A 13,929-nucleotide genomic window follows, 5' to 3' on the forward strand; every position below is an offset into this window, starting at 1 on the left:
TTGCAGCGCAGTATGGCCTACATATATAAGAACGCAGGTAGTAAATACCCGCGAACCTAATTCAAAGTTGTCGAACCGTTAAAACTTCACCGTTCTGCTTGAGACTTTAACTTCGATAGCTTCTTGAACACGCCATTTTTGTTCCCGTGACACACACACACACAAAAAAAAAAAAAAAAAAAAAAAACAGACAACTCGGAACATGATAGTCCACATGAGAAGACAATGTCGGTCAAACCCAGCGGACTGTAACTCGGAATCGTTTCCCGAAACTGAATACTTCGGTAAGCTTAATTAGTGCAGCTACCTGCGGTGGAATTTAACTAGCTCGCGAAATTGCCAAGTTAACACTGTCGAGTTAAGCGACCTCTATATTCTAGACCTGCTCAATAGTGTTCCGTTCTGAAAACTATACTTTTTAGACAACAAACACAGCTCTATATATGGTTTGAGCCCAATGTATACACACACAAAGCCGAATACGAAAGCGCATTGTGCAGTTTTGGATGTTTGTCTAGCTTTTAGCATTCCTTTCATGCCGTATTTTTTCGACATGCCGGGCACAAATGGTTCTGTGCGCAGAGAATGAGAAAGGAGGAAGGCTCTCCGCGGTAGATTCAAAACACTATATGCATCAAACTACGCCAGCTAGACGGGGCTTTTGCCGCGGACACAAGAAAATGACGATAACGAAAAGCCCGCAGATGGGCGGGGCTTTGCTATATATATAAGGGAACGTCATTAGTTTATCGGAATGCTCGCCTCATTGCGGCAGCTCCAGACGCAGTAGCGTTGTATGAACGGCCCATGCATGTACGAAAGTGGACGCAAAACCATAACAAGAAATAGCGAGAGAAGAGAAAAACAGAACTAGAAGGAATTCGGAAGCCGATGAACGACGTACAAAAATAACACAAGAAATGAATAGGACTGAAACTAATAAAAGATCGCTTTCACGATACGAAACAGCGGAGGAAGCGGTTCTCCTTTGAAGCGGCTAGAGCACTCGTGGCCACACCGCCGAGACGAGCCGAGGGAAGCCAAGCCATAGCCGAAGCCTGAGCCGGTTTTATCCTACTGCTGCCACTTCAGAGGGTGTGGGCTTGGGGTCGGAGAGAACGTGGAGATTGGGTGGGGGGTAGGGGGAAGGGGGGGGGGGGGGGGGGTAGTTCGTTAAGAGCTGTTCCCCGTAAGATGCGTTCGCCATCTATGCAGCCTGCAGACGAGTACGCGGGCAACGCGTACACAAACAACGCAAACGGCAGCAGCAGCAAAACACGCACATACACAAGGGCAACGCCATCATGAACGTAGGACGCGTTCAAATAAGTTCGCGCGCCACCGCAGTCAAGAATAATTAACGCCCAAACCCCCTCCCCCCCCCCCCCCCCGCTTTCCTGGAGAAAAACGAAAGAAAGCACACGCCTGAACTGCAAGAAAGGCGACACGAAGAGATCGCCAGCGCCACGCCCATGCTGGACGAATATATTGGATTCAATTTAGGACCGCCGCTAGACGTTAAAAGAATAAACGAGGAAAGACAAGCGATACGTCAAAAATCGATAGAGAAGCGAAGCAGTGATACATACAGGGCGAAGAAAAAGAACTGATGGTGGTAGAAAAAGAAGGCAAATGTATAGAGGAAGTGCGGTGGAAACACTCCGGGCTATATTATTCAATCAAGGAAAATAACACACGTATACTAGATAAAGAAAAATGGAGTTGCGAACATTGCTAACCACACCATAGAAAGAAATAAGAAAAAAGTGGCGTGCGATTAGAGAGTCAGAAATAAAAATAGAGATAGGAGAAACGTAATAGGCTTGGTCGAGTCATTTGCTTGCCGCAGAATGAAAAGGCGACAACCGCGTCGACGTGTGCGTGTGTCCACGTGGCGGAGGGAGAACGGCGAGGGTAAAGCGTCGTCGAGTAATTAAAGCCGGGAATTCGAACGCATTATTTGCGGACGGCCACGCCTTGCGGCGCTCGCTCTTCGTTTGAATGAAGGCGAGTTCATTACTGGAGGGACCAAATTAACAACAACAGAAACAGGCACGCGAAGGCGAAGTCAGACAGCAGCGCACATGATACCAATCAAAATTTGCAACGTACCATTCATCCAATTTTAGAACTATCCACGTGTGGTAATGTCGGACGCTTGAACACGGCGGCGCGATTCGATTCCTGCGCGCGTCTATAGTTGTGGAAAGAAACCGCGCTAGAGCCAACATTACTAGATTGGCTGGAGCAGCGTGTGCTGCGAGCGAGTGTAGCATGCAGACGCAACTTTTTTGCAGAAGTAATACATCGCAGCATGTGAAGCTTGGAAAATGTTTTGGATCACTCGGATTTAACTCCAAGCGCTCACCATGAGTGGTTGAACTTTAGCTGTTTTCCGTGACATTTGAAGATATCTCCGCTCTGAGGAGTGCCCGACGGATCTTTCCTTCTTGGTGAGTTCGTAAGCTCCGTTCCAACCGACGATGCATTTGTTTTTCTTCCTACTGGCAAATTATCTGGCATTCAAAATTAATAGTTTTCAATCACTTTTCTCTCCGTAATGACAACAATATTTAACAATAAATTATTCTATTCAGCCATTTTATTCTTTTTTTTTTTTTTCTGTAGACCTCTCATACATATTCCCTTTCCGGGCACTCGTTTAGCTTCTTCGGGTTACTGTGCGATCTATAGAGTGAGGATCACTAAATACGAAGATTACGGCATGGTTCATAGAAACTGAATGCGCCTGATTTCACCCGCCTGGTAACAGGCATGCAGAACGGAAAATGCTCATTCGTGCCCGGCGGTGTCTCGGCGCGGCAAGGGTCGGTTAGACGTCAGACGAGCACATACATTTCGTGTGGGCTTAAGAGAACGGCAGGCACGGGCGCACGGCAAAGCCAAGGCACAGACAACGGAGCTCCGAGAATCTACGTCGCGTGGGAAAAATATGTTCCGAAGCAGACGCGCAGAGCGAAACAAGGTGCCACGTTCGTTCCGTTACCAAGAGCCGCTGTGACTTCTTCGCAGAAAAAACTGCACTCACCTATACACCTCCGCTGAAAGCACACTTTTTTTTTTGTTTTGTTTTTTTTTTTTTTCGTTTATGCACTCGGTTTCCCATCCGGCAAGACAAAAAGCGACCCGCAGCAAAATGGTCTGTAGGCAAATAAAAGGCTTCGCAGAAACAAAATAACGCGTTCACCAAGGCTGACTGGTGCTCGGCCCAGTCGTTTGGGGGTCCCACGCCACAGCCGCCCGCCACATCAGACTATGTAGTACTTCCAACTGCCACCCCCCTCGCCTCCGTCCCGCAAGCCGCCTCCTTCCTCACCTGGCTTCCCGTGGAGCGAGCTCGATGGCCTACCTGTCACATCACTTCTTTCGCCTCTCTCGCCCCGTATAATAGGGCGGACAGCACCGGGAGAAGGTACAGAGAAGAGAAAAGCTGGAGGTTGGTGGCGGAGGGGGGGGGGGGGGGTTCCAGTTTCGCATCCGGATTGTCAATCAAAACCGGGCTGCCGCCAGCCAACGGTGGAAGAGGCCCTGTTCTGTCCTGAGCAGGCTCTGCATGCAGCGGCAACGCGTTGGGGTCAGCAGGACGTTCACCTCAGCTGCAGCCATTCCGGCAGCCGCCAACCCCTGCTCCGAGTTGCGGCTCGCAAAAAGAGGGTCCGTCCGTTCAACGAAACACCGCCACAGCACGAGAACGCCGTGCAAAGAATCAGAGACAGAACAAGACGCGTGCGTTGAGACGAGCTTCGCGCGGTGCAGCCATAGAGAGAGAGAAAAGGGTGGAAAGAGGAGAGAGAGAGCCTAGGAGTATAAATATCCAGGGATCGAGAGGCTCAGTCGGAAAACAAGGGCAGCATCAGAACTGAGCCACTTAGAGGTACAGGGGAAGAGGGGCCGAAAGGGCGGAGGACTGTCTGCAAGCGCTAGCATTTCAACACGATGCGACCCGTCAAGACATAGCGGCGCCTCCGTCCCTTTCCAAAAGAGTTAAGTGGCGTTTTAGACTTTAGTTACTGGTGAAGCGAGTTAGAGGAGCACGCATCAGCGGGCATCGTGGTGGGGAAGCCAGTCTATAAAATCCATCGCACTCCGGCGCAACACGACACATCATGCTGGCGGTGTCACTCGTTTACCCTTCGAGAAGAAAGCGCGCACTGGCACTCTGCACATCGTTCGTTCGCTTCATCGAATAGAGAGATGAGCGACGGCCAGCAAGCCTCTACAGTTGAGGCATGATGCGAGCCGTCATGACAGTGGTGCACACATCCCTCGCAAAGACGTTAGCCACGAGTTTATATGCTATTTATTATAGACTTGCACAGATTGAAGAGGTCCAGTAGCTAGAAGGGTGTGGAAAGAAAATAAACAGCGGCGACGTCAGTTTACCATTCTGTACCTCGTTGCGACGTCCCCTCGCCACGACAATCTCATATGGATATACCTTGAAAGAAAGAAAGAAAGAAAGAAAGAAAGAAAGAAAGAAAGAAAGAAAGAAAGAAAGAAAGAAAGAAAGAAAGAAAGAAAGAAAGAAAGAAAGAAAGAAAGAAAGAAAGAAAGAAAGAAAGAAAGAAAGAAAGAAAGAAAGAAAGAGACCCTGGCGAATCTTAAGAAAGATTCATGGAGCTTGTGTAAGAAAGACGACCAAGCCGAGGGCGGCCTCATCATGCCGGCGCTGCCATGCACGAACGATGTGGGCCCGCAAGGCCAGACGAACACACACACGGGACCCTGCGTTGATCCGAAGTCAAAAGTCAAGCCCAGCCGAACGCAGCAATGAAGAACAATAAACGAAGATGCAAAAGGAAGCAGGAACAGTTTCTGAGAGATGGTCGAGTTTCATCTTCCCATCGCGGCAGGGTAGCCCTCGCGCCAGGAGAACCAGCAGACTCCACCTCAGCGGGGTGTCCCTCCGGGAATCTTCAAGGCACGCACGATGATGGTGGAAGCGGGGGGCGGACGAACGCTTGCGAGCAGCTTGGGCCTATATATGGCGCACATGCACAGCGACTCTTCTTTCCGTGTCGTCGTTTTGATCATTCTATCTATTCCTTAAGCTGCATGCCTGTTCCAGGAAGACCCCCCTTCGACTCTGGCGCCGCGGTGTCCAGCCCGCTGCGAATGCCAAGGCAGGAACAAATCGTCGACACGACGCCGATGCATTCCAATGGCAAGCGCGGACGAACCTGCGCACGAACTGGTCAGAGCGAAAATCGGAAACGCATAAACAAAGGGAAGTAGTCCTATAAGCACGACAAATGACTCGTGAGGCGCGTGAACCAGCGAAGGTGCGGGTATGACCAGAACGCGAACTTAAGCTGCGTATACGCACGGAGCGCCTTCTCGTTACGGCCTCGCACACCGCGATACATGTGCTGGTCCCAAGGAGAGTAAGGCGGGTGAGTAATCGTCCCGCGGAAATGCTCACATTCTGTATGATTTCTTACAAGCGTCCAGAGGCCCCCCGCCGGAAACTGCGTTCTGACCGATAAAGGTCACTGCCTGAAAAGCTTTACGATGGCCCTACCATACCAAGGCATACCTACCATAGATGTGTAAACTCTTAACTTCTGCATGTGCAAGGGTGAGGCTAGTAACCTTGTAATTGCCATTAACCTATCACTGAGTTAGGCGCGGTTCGAATCAAAAGGCATCCGACTACACCGAACACAGGCGTCCAAAGCACTAGCTCGAATAAACCGGAAGTTCGAATGAAGCGAGTTCGCACCAACGACTTTGCATTTCTACATTTATTCTTTTATTCTTACCAAGATAATTTGGCACCGGAGGATCCCTGCTCATCTGACGTTACTTCTTTATAGCCTTCTGTATAACGTCTGAAATGTGCACTTCTCTGCATTGTTTTCTTAAGTTTTTCTCGCGCTCTTCGAGAGCAGACGCACCGGTTCTCTAAAGAGTCAGCCGGAGTCACGGCAAAGACGGCGTTCACATTCGCCACGAGGGGGCAGTGCGCGCAAGCGGGCAAGCGTGATTACAGTGCTTGTCACTCAACCGGGCGTCCCGGTGGGCGTACTATTGCGCATACAGGTAAGGGGGGAGGGGGGTTGGAGGATGATGCTTGTGCACCGCGCGTCGCCTCCGCATGAGGAGGCCTCGAGGGCTCGGCCCATGCAACAACACGGCGGCGCGCCAGGCGTCGTTTCTTCAAAAGAGGCCGCTCCTCCTTTTTCTTTCTCCTTTCCCCTACCTCTCTCCGAAGGCGCAAGGTGGACTCGACGGCGAGATTGGCGTGTCTTTTGCAGCTGCTCGCGAATTCCGTAAGCTATTTTCTCAGCGGTTCGTTGGATATCCGACGATGATGGCAAGCGATGCCGATTACGATGATGTGGATGTATATCTTGCAAGCGGCTTCTTTCGAGTGGCACAGCTTCGCATGCCTGGACTTCTCCTACATGTTTATGCAATCATACTAATCATACTAGCGGAAACCACTGCGGGACGAAGTCATCAGAACTCATTTCGTTTATTCATCTGCCTCCTCCTCCTCCTGTGTATCAGCTCACGCGGGTTAAACCACACATTACTACTCACAACCGGCTCCAGTCACGTATCACCCCCCCCCCCCCCGCCCCTTCCTTTCGCGCTCTTATGGAGATGGATCATGCACTCGATCACACAAAACACAAACATGAACCGACGCTCTATAGGCGCTGCATAAACACGATGGTTCGAAAGACGTCATTCGGAAAAGAGGAGGGTCCCCGAAGACATCTAAATCCACCGAACCTCACTAAAATTCTTAATAAACAGGTTGTTTGGTCGACGGGATTCGAACCAGCTTGTCGTTAATCACGATTCTAGATTTAATGCTGAGAAAGGTCTCGCTCAGTGACGTCACACTACTGCTGTCCAGCGTCAACAGCGGCCACATTCGGTGTATATAATGGCTACCGCATCTCACTTTTAAACGTCACCGATTGAGTTCTTGTGTTCGCCTGCCGCTCATGTCCTCCATTCTAGCACCCGACATGAGATATCGCCGGTTTTCAGCTTTTGACGTTACATGTACAGGGCGTGTCAATTCGCTCTTTCCGACGTCAGTTTACTTCAGTTCTTCGTTTTCCGCAACGTCACAATAATCATTGCCGTATAAAAAAAAAAAGGGAGCTTGACATAATGAGAAGCCGTTAAGCAAGGCAGTAGCGACTAGCATACTTTTTCTTTTTTTTTTAACTTACAGGTTCCAGAATTAGTTCATAGACCCTTACAGGGTGGCTCGTAAAGCATATGGTGCTAAAAGTAAGTGAATAAGGATCGATAAATTAACATACGTCACCACTCATTGAGTGCTTATGCAACCACAAGAACCCCGCCTTCATAACCTAAGTTATGAAACAAAAACAGCAAAAAAGAACATTAAACGAAGCGCATTCACTCGATATATCCAGTCGTTTTTCTAATGTATACACCCCCCCCCCTTTTTTTTTCTTTTTTGTTTGTTTGTTTCTTCCTTTATACATATTCATGCGGGCGTCTGCAAACGCAACTTTTCGGTTGCTCAGTCCGCTGGTTCAGCGAATATTCACTGAATTTAGAACTTCTCTATAGAGCCGGTTTCGTGCATAGCTGGTGTCCTTCTCAAAAACGTTGAACAGCAATCATGCGGTGCCACCCACATAAGCCCGTCTCAAGCCGTTTATTAGGGAGTGCATATTTCCATCTCGCACGAGAAGCACCGGAAATTCCTCTCGTCTCTCGCACAGCGAAACCGTCCCGAAGAACACAGCGGGCAGCGAGTGGGTGTCACTTGTACAAAAGCGAGTGACAGTATCTACCGAAAACATACGTGAGCGGCAAAAGAGGCCACAAACACTGCGCAAGCGATGCAAGTGCCAACACGCGATGACGCTTGCAACAGCAGCCTGCAGGTGCATAGAATATTAATAACTATATGAAAAACAACATTATATCCTCGTCCTCCTTTTCACAAGCTGTTTGCAGCACAGGGAGACCTGGTCCGATCAGGATGACGCGCCCAACGCTTTATACATGACGTGCTCTTACCGAATTCTTGCCCCGCGTGGCCAACAGGCGTGTAGGAACACAATAATGCAGTGCAGTTTGCATGTAGACCGCTCAGTTCTCCATTTGAAAACAGCTTTAGAAATGCAGTTAGACGATAAAGGCTTCGCACGAAAAGAATGCTAGCGAGGAAAAAAAATACAGAAGAGTCAGGGTTTAAATCTAACTTCAATTGATTTAGACGTCTGAAAGCACTGTTTGACATGGTTTGGCATGATTTTCAATAACTTGGTAAACTTGGCATAACTTGACGTAACTTGGCATATGGCTTGGCATGGCTTGGCATGGCTTGGCGTGGCTTGGCATGGCATGGCTTGGCGTGGCTTGGCGTGGCTTTGTTAAACGTTTTTAGTTGGCTTGATTTTGGAGAAGAGGAAAATCGCAGTGCATGTGTCAGTTTTTGGCGGACACGTTCACTTACAGTAACGGCTTATACAATTGGAGGTGCATATATGTCCCCGGTTCGAATCCTTACCGTCAGAGTAGCCTCAAACCTGACTATACTCCGTTTCATACATCAAGTGCAACACTACCAAAGCTACAGCTCTTGTTTGCGCTCTCCGCATCCGCGATAAAAAATAGTGCCTGCTCTTGACGAGAGAAGCTAATAGTTGCTTTGTCTGCAAGCTTAATGCATTTTACATTTGCCATCAACTTCATAAAAAGCACCTTTTTTAAGGAGAAAAGGTCGGATTCGGCTAATTTGTATGTTTTATTATGTCGTTTTTGTTCGTGCCGCGTTTTGCTGCCCCGCAACCTTGCCAGCTGTGCCACCAGATGGCGCTGGCTGTGCCCTCCGCGCTGCGCATCTCTTTTTAAGAAAATGGTTCTTTGGTGCGCATTTTTTCTATAAGATCCGCTCTGTGGAGATGTCTAAGCATGCGAAGCATGTTATTGCAAACGTGTATACTCGGAATAGAGCCCGTTTCGGCAGGAACCACTCGCCTACAGAACGAGCGCGTAGTGATACGCCTCTTGTTTTGTTTTGTTTTTTTTTTTTTCTTGTGGACTACTTGCGTAGCTTTCGCTGCGTTGCACCTGATGTATGAAACGGAGTATAGTAGGTAGATATGAAAAGGGAAGGGAACCGGTGTGACGCTGCCCTGAACGCTGCATAAAGAGCGGTATAGTGTCACAATTTTGATACCAAATCACGTGACAATTTTTTCGGAGATACAAGCAACAGACAATTTTGCTTTTGCTCTCGCCCCGACAACACTAGGTGAAACACGACTTTGGTGGAAGGCGACGGCAGTGGAAAATTTGGCCGAAAACGTACTTGTATGGAAAACCTTCGTGGATAACAACGTTCACGAAAAAAGCTTTGTTGCTGGAAGCGTTACTGAAAACACTAGTAGAAAACAATATCGCCGGTGAGAAAAAAAGAAAAACGTTGGTAATGAAAAATGTGCCTGGAAAAAGGGCACTGCAAGTAATCTTGTCTCGCGCGGCGACACTCTCACACCCTAGCGAACGCAGGCGTCTAAAGAGGGACAACAAAAAGAAACACAGCAGGGAAGGCAGAAAAAAAACAAAGTAAAGACAAAAGGGCCGAGCCCGAGCGAAGATAATGCGTCAGCCGCGGCAGCGGCGTGCAAAGGAACAACAGGCGCGTCGTCCCGTGCTTGGTGGGCCGTCACCGCGGCGCGGCCCCACCACCACGCGGACAATGGCGAGAGCGATGCCGACGCTCAAACTAAGCGTGACGTGACGGCTCCGTGACAGGTACCCATCACGACCCTGCCCGGAACGCCACGGGGCTCGCTCGTTTCCTCGGCCCCTTTCGGTCTTTGTTTATCCGACTTTTGCAGCAGGATTAAGGCAGTGCATGGCGGGAAAAACAAAGATAAAAAAAAAGTGTTCAAAAGGACGCCACGGGGCTGCGCAGTTCCAAGTGAAACAACTCCACAGCGAGGCCATCGCTAGGGACGACACAAAAGGCCAAGGACTGGACGAGAAGACGACGTGCGCATAGCCTATACCTCTCGCACGGCAATGAAGGCGTCCGAGGCCTGTCAGCAGTCACATTGTCGACTCCAGAGAAGTAATACAGAGCGTAAGAAAGGGCGGGAACGCGTGTCATGTCATTCTATAGCATCCTATACGAACAAAAAAGAAACGGCAGTCCACCCACAGGGCATGATTGTTTCAATCGTTTGTCCTCCGACAGCTCATATATATATGCAAGAGCTCGCTGCAAGATAACGCACTTCACCGCAAAGCAGACAGACCAAGTTGATTTCGATTTCGATAGTGGTGGTTTTAGAGACAACGTGAAGCCACATTTCACGGACGTTGTAACGACAATCATTATCAGTATACAATTCATGCCACGACAGGTCAAAGTCCCCCAACCAGCGGAGGCATTTAGATAACTTAGTTCTTTTGACATTTATGATTAGGCTACGGACTGATCCAATGACCGATGAACTTCACCTCATATTTGCAGCAGAGTTTCCAATCATTTTTCCCCACTGTTTGCCCCGGTTTCCCCTCTATTATGAGCGTTTTGCAACCTGCCCAGCTGTCATTCCTGCTGTGCTGCATTTAGTGACCTTATCACACCGTCTCATTTTCCAAGTCGAGCGCATCTTGGCATTACATCTGTTACTCTGTCACTCGCTACCTATTCCGCGCATTTTATGACCCGCACAAGTGTAATTATGTTGACCTATTTTCCCTATAATACAATTAAACGCTTAAATTGCATGCACTGACTATTTTCCTTTGTGTTTCATTTCCTTCTGCTTGAGCAAGTTGGATGTTTTCTATCACACAGCCGGTTTCAATAGCTTTGAGCCAGAAACGAGCGCATTCTTTCCATATTATTGGGCACTGAGTAGCTGATCGGTCGCACAGCTCAGATTTTATGCCTGCAAATGTGATTTTCGTACTGCCTATAAATCGCGCAGATCCACAGCGAGCTACAAATATACTTCATTTGTTCTGTTGATAGCCTATACAGACTGTTCTACAGGACTTCATTATACAGAGCCTAAAGAGGAAGTCTATTTATTACGTCTATTCTTTGCTTGAACCCCCGCCGGGGTGGCGCAGTGGTTACGGCGTTCGACTACTGTTCCCAAGGATGCGGGATCGAATCCCGGCCTCGGCGGCCGCTTTTCGATGGAGGCGAAAAGCAGGCGCCCGTGTGCTGTGCGATGTCAGTGCACGTTAAAGAACCCCAGGTGGTCGAAATTTCCGGAGTCCTCCACTACGGCGTCTCTCATAGCCTGAGTCGCTTTGGGACGTTAAACCCCATAAACCAACCAAATCAACCTATTCTTTGTTTAAAAAGAAAGCGTCTCCAAACCCAGATGAATACAAAAGATGGGAGACAAGGTAAACTCAAGATTGTCTGTAGACGCACAATCGGTCATGGCATGCATTACAAATGCTAACAGCTAATACCCCTGTCACACGAGCAAATTTAATGTCATTCGATACGAATGACATTAGCATCTAATGTCATTATTCCCATGCTACACGAGAAAATTTAACGTCATTAGGTTCGAATGACATTCTTCATCGAATGAGTTTGGGGAACTCATTCGCATTCGATCGCGAACCGAATGTGTACTCTTGACGCCAGATACGCAGCAGAAACAAGTAACGCAACAACATATTCTGCGCACACTGAAATTTAAAAATTATATTTCTAATGTTTTGTTTTAAAACCTGTTAATTTAGGTGTAAAATTATTAGCACTGCAGGCTCTCGCGGAACGGCATGACTCTCGGTCACAGCAGTGGTCCAGTAATGGCAGCGACTCACGATCATTTTGGGCTCTGTGTTCCTTGGTAACCGCATCTCCCCGTATATTTATCTCGGAACTATTTAAAGTTTTGACTGAGCGCCTCACAGTTTGGACGCCAATTGCATGCTCTACGTGTCTCCGTGCGTCTCCGCACTGTGTATCCGCGCTCCGCTGTGTTCAGCCATATTGTTTGTTTACATATTTCGGATTTCTGGGTGACTCGATACTTGGCTTGGATTTTTACGGCTAAAGTGCTACAGCACAGCCAAAAGTAATGTTTTTCGCTTGAATTATCGTACAGAAATGTTTTGATCAGCTTTAAAACGTTACACAGTGATTTCAAACGCCTTTTATGAGCACTGATGCTCCTTAAGTGCAGCATTTTTGTAGCTGATCGTAATTGCTACCATTAGCGAATGACATTATATTTTACCGTGTAGCACCGAAAGAAACCGAATGACATTCGACGCATCGAATGACATTCGATTCGAATGACATTAAATCTGCTCGTGTGACAGAGGTATAAGAGCCGGTAAGGCAATCATGGAGAACTTTTGGGCGTGCGCGCCGCTATAGCTCTGAGTCTATGACGTTTGACTGTTATCCCCAAGGTTACAGGTCCAACTCTGCCTTTTGGGGAAAGAAAAATCCAGAAATTTTGAAAATAAAAATAAAAAATGCCACGTGGTGTGAATGTAGCCTACCAAACTAACACACGCCTTGAGAGGCTACAAAGTAACCCTGCTCAGCAGCAACAGCAAAATACGTGGTAAATCAGTCGGTAAAAATGTGCGACTCACCTTTTCGAGCTCTAGAAGGTGAAACCTGAGGACTTGTATGGCTTGCACCATCTGTTTGGAATCGATTAAGGGAGGAAAAAAAAAAAAATAAAGATCAGAAAAGTCGGTCAGCTGGGGCAGTATATATACAAACATAAATAAAAATATCTACAATAGTGTGGTGACACACAGAAAGCAGCGAGCCATAAGGATTTAGCGTCGGCGGATAGACGTACGCTGTAGATAAAAATGATTTTGTAACAGCAGAATTGATAGTTACGGCAGAGTCGAAACAGCGCACTTTACATCCAGACTTTGCCAAATGACCAAGTGCGAAACGAATGTATCGCTAAACGTCCGAAAAGAAAAATGTAGCATAAAGACCCGTTTCGCCTATAACGTGGGCATGCGTCTACAAGCGGACAAGCCTGGGCACCGAGACAATATTTGAGATCGTTACAGTGACGAGTTTGCATCAGATACATTACCTCTAACTTTATACATTTTACACTTCTTCAAGAAGGGCGTATCCTTCAGGTATGCCAGACTTAAGCTGGCACTGCAGAGCTTAAACGTGCCTGGTTGTAAGTTATAACTTGGGTCGAAGCGAAAACAAGTTTCACAACACTCGTAGAACGCGTGTGACGGGCAATCAAAACGGATTGTGCATATGATTGCCATCGACGATAAGCGAAACGAACACCGCTATTGGTGATCGCCGCCAATGACGAAGAGCGATGAAGCATGAACGCAACGCGATTGCGTCGCGCCAGTAAGCACGCCGCTCATGCGAATTCAGGGCGAATATTTTGATATTTCATTACGAAAGAAACCCTGGGTTTCGTGAGAGAAGGGTTTAGGTTGATTCTGTCCACTGGTAGCGCGAGCATTACATAACGTATGCTCGCCGTAGCACACCATGACCATTGCAACGACACTCCGAAGCCATGCGACTGTAAGCGGAATTTCCCAAATGCTAACTGCAGGCTGAATTATGCTGCTTTTTTTTTTTTTTTTTTTTTCTGGCGAAACGCCCTACTGGTTAACACTCGCTTAATGACTAAGAACGTTTAACTCAACACTCTTGACTCAGCGTCCTTCATGCCAAGATGCCACGGACTAATTGACTAAGTGTGCATGGTTTATTCCAGCAATTATGTGCAAAGCGTCCTCCACGCAACAGAACAAGCGCCTGTCGAAGCTTTTGATCTGTGGGCGACTCTTCAAATAAGACCTCAATTTTTATTGCCTTGTTATAAACTAGTCATTACGTGTAAAGGCCAAATCAGGAGCAATCGAAAGTCGTGACAACATGGAAGCATTATAACGGCGGCT

General features: G+C 47.8%; 1 pseudogene across 1 annotated transcript in view; it reads right to left on the reverse strand.

Moving 5' to 3' along the window:
• Window positions 1-13,929, reverse strand: part of LOC146175636 (homeobox protein Meis1-like) — a 326,682-nt pseudogene that overhangs the window by 255,901 nt on the left and 56,852 nt on the right. Inside the window, exon 4 of the transcript XR_014701149.1 lies at window positions 12,616-12,666. The product of XR_014701149.1 is annotated as a homeobox protein Meis1-like (transcript). The remainder of the gene's footprint in view (window positions 1-12,615; window positions 12,667-13,929) is intronic.

Source organism: Amblyomma maculatum, chromosome 10 (assembly GCF_055883805.1).
Source record: "Amblyomma maculatum isolate TAMU_Amacu chromosome 10, ASM5588380v1, whole genome shotgun sequence".
Taxonomy (NCBI): Eukaryota; Metazoa; Arthropoda; class Arachnida; order Ixodida; family Ixodidae; genus Amblyomma; species Amblyomma maculatum.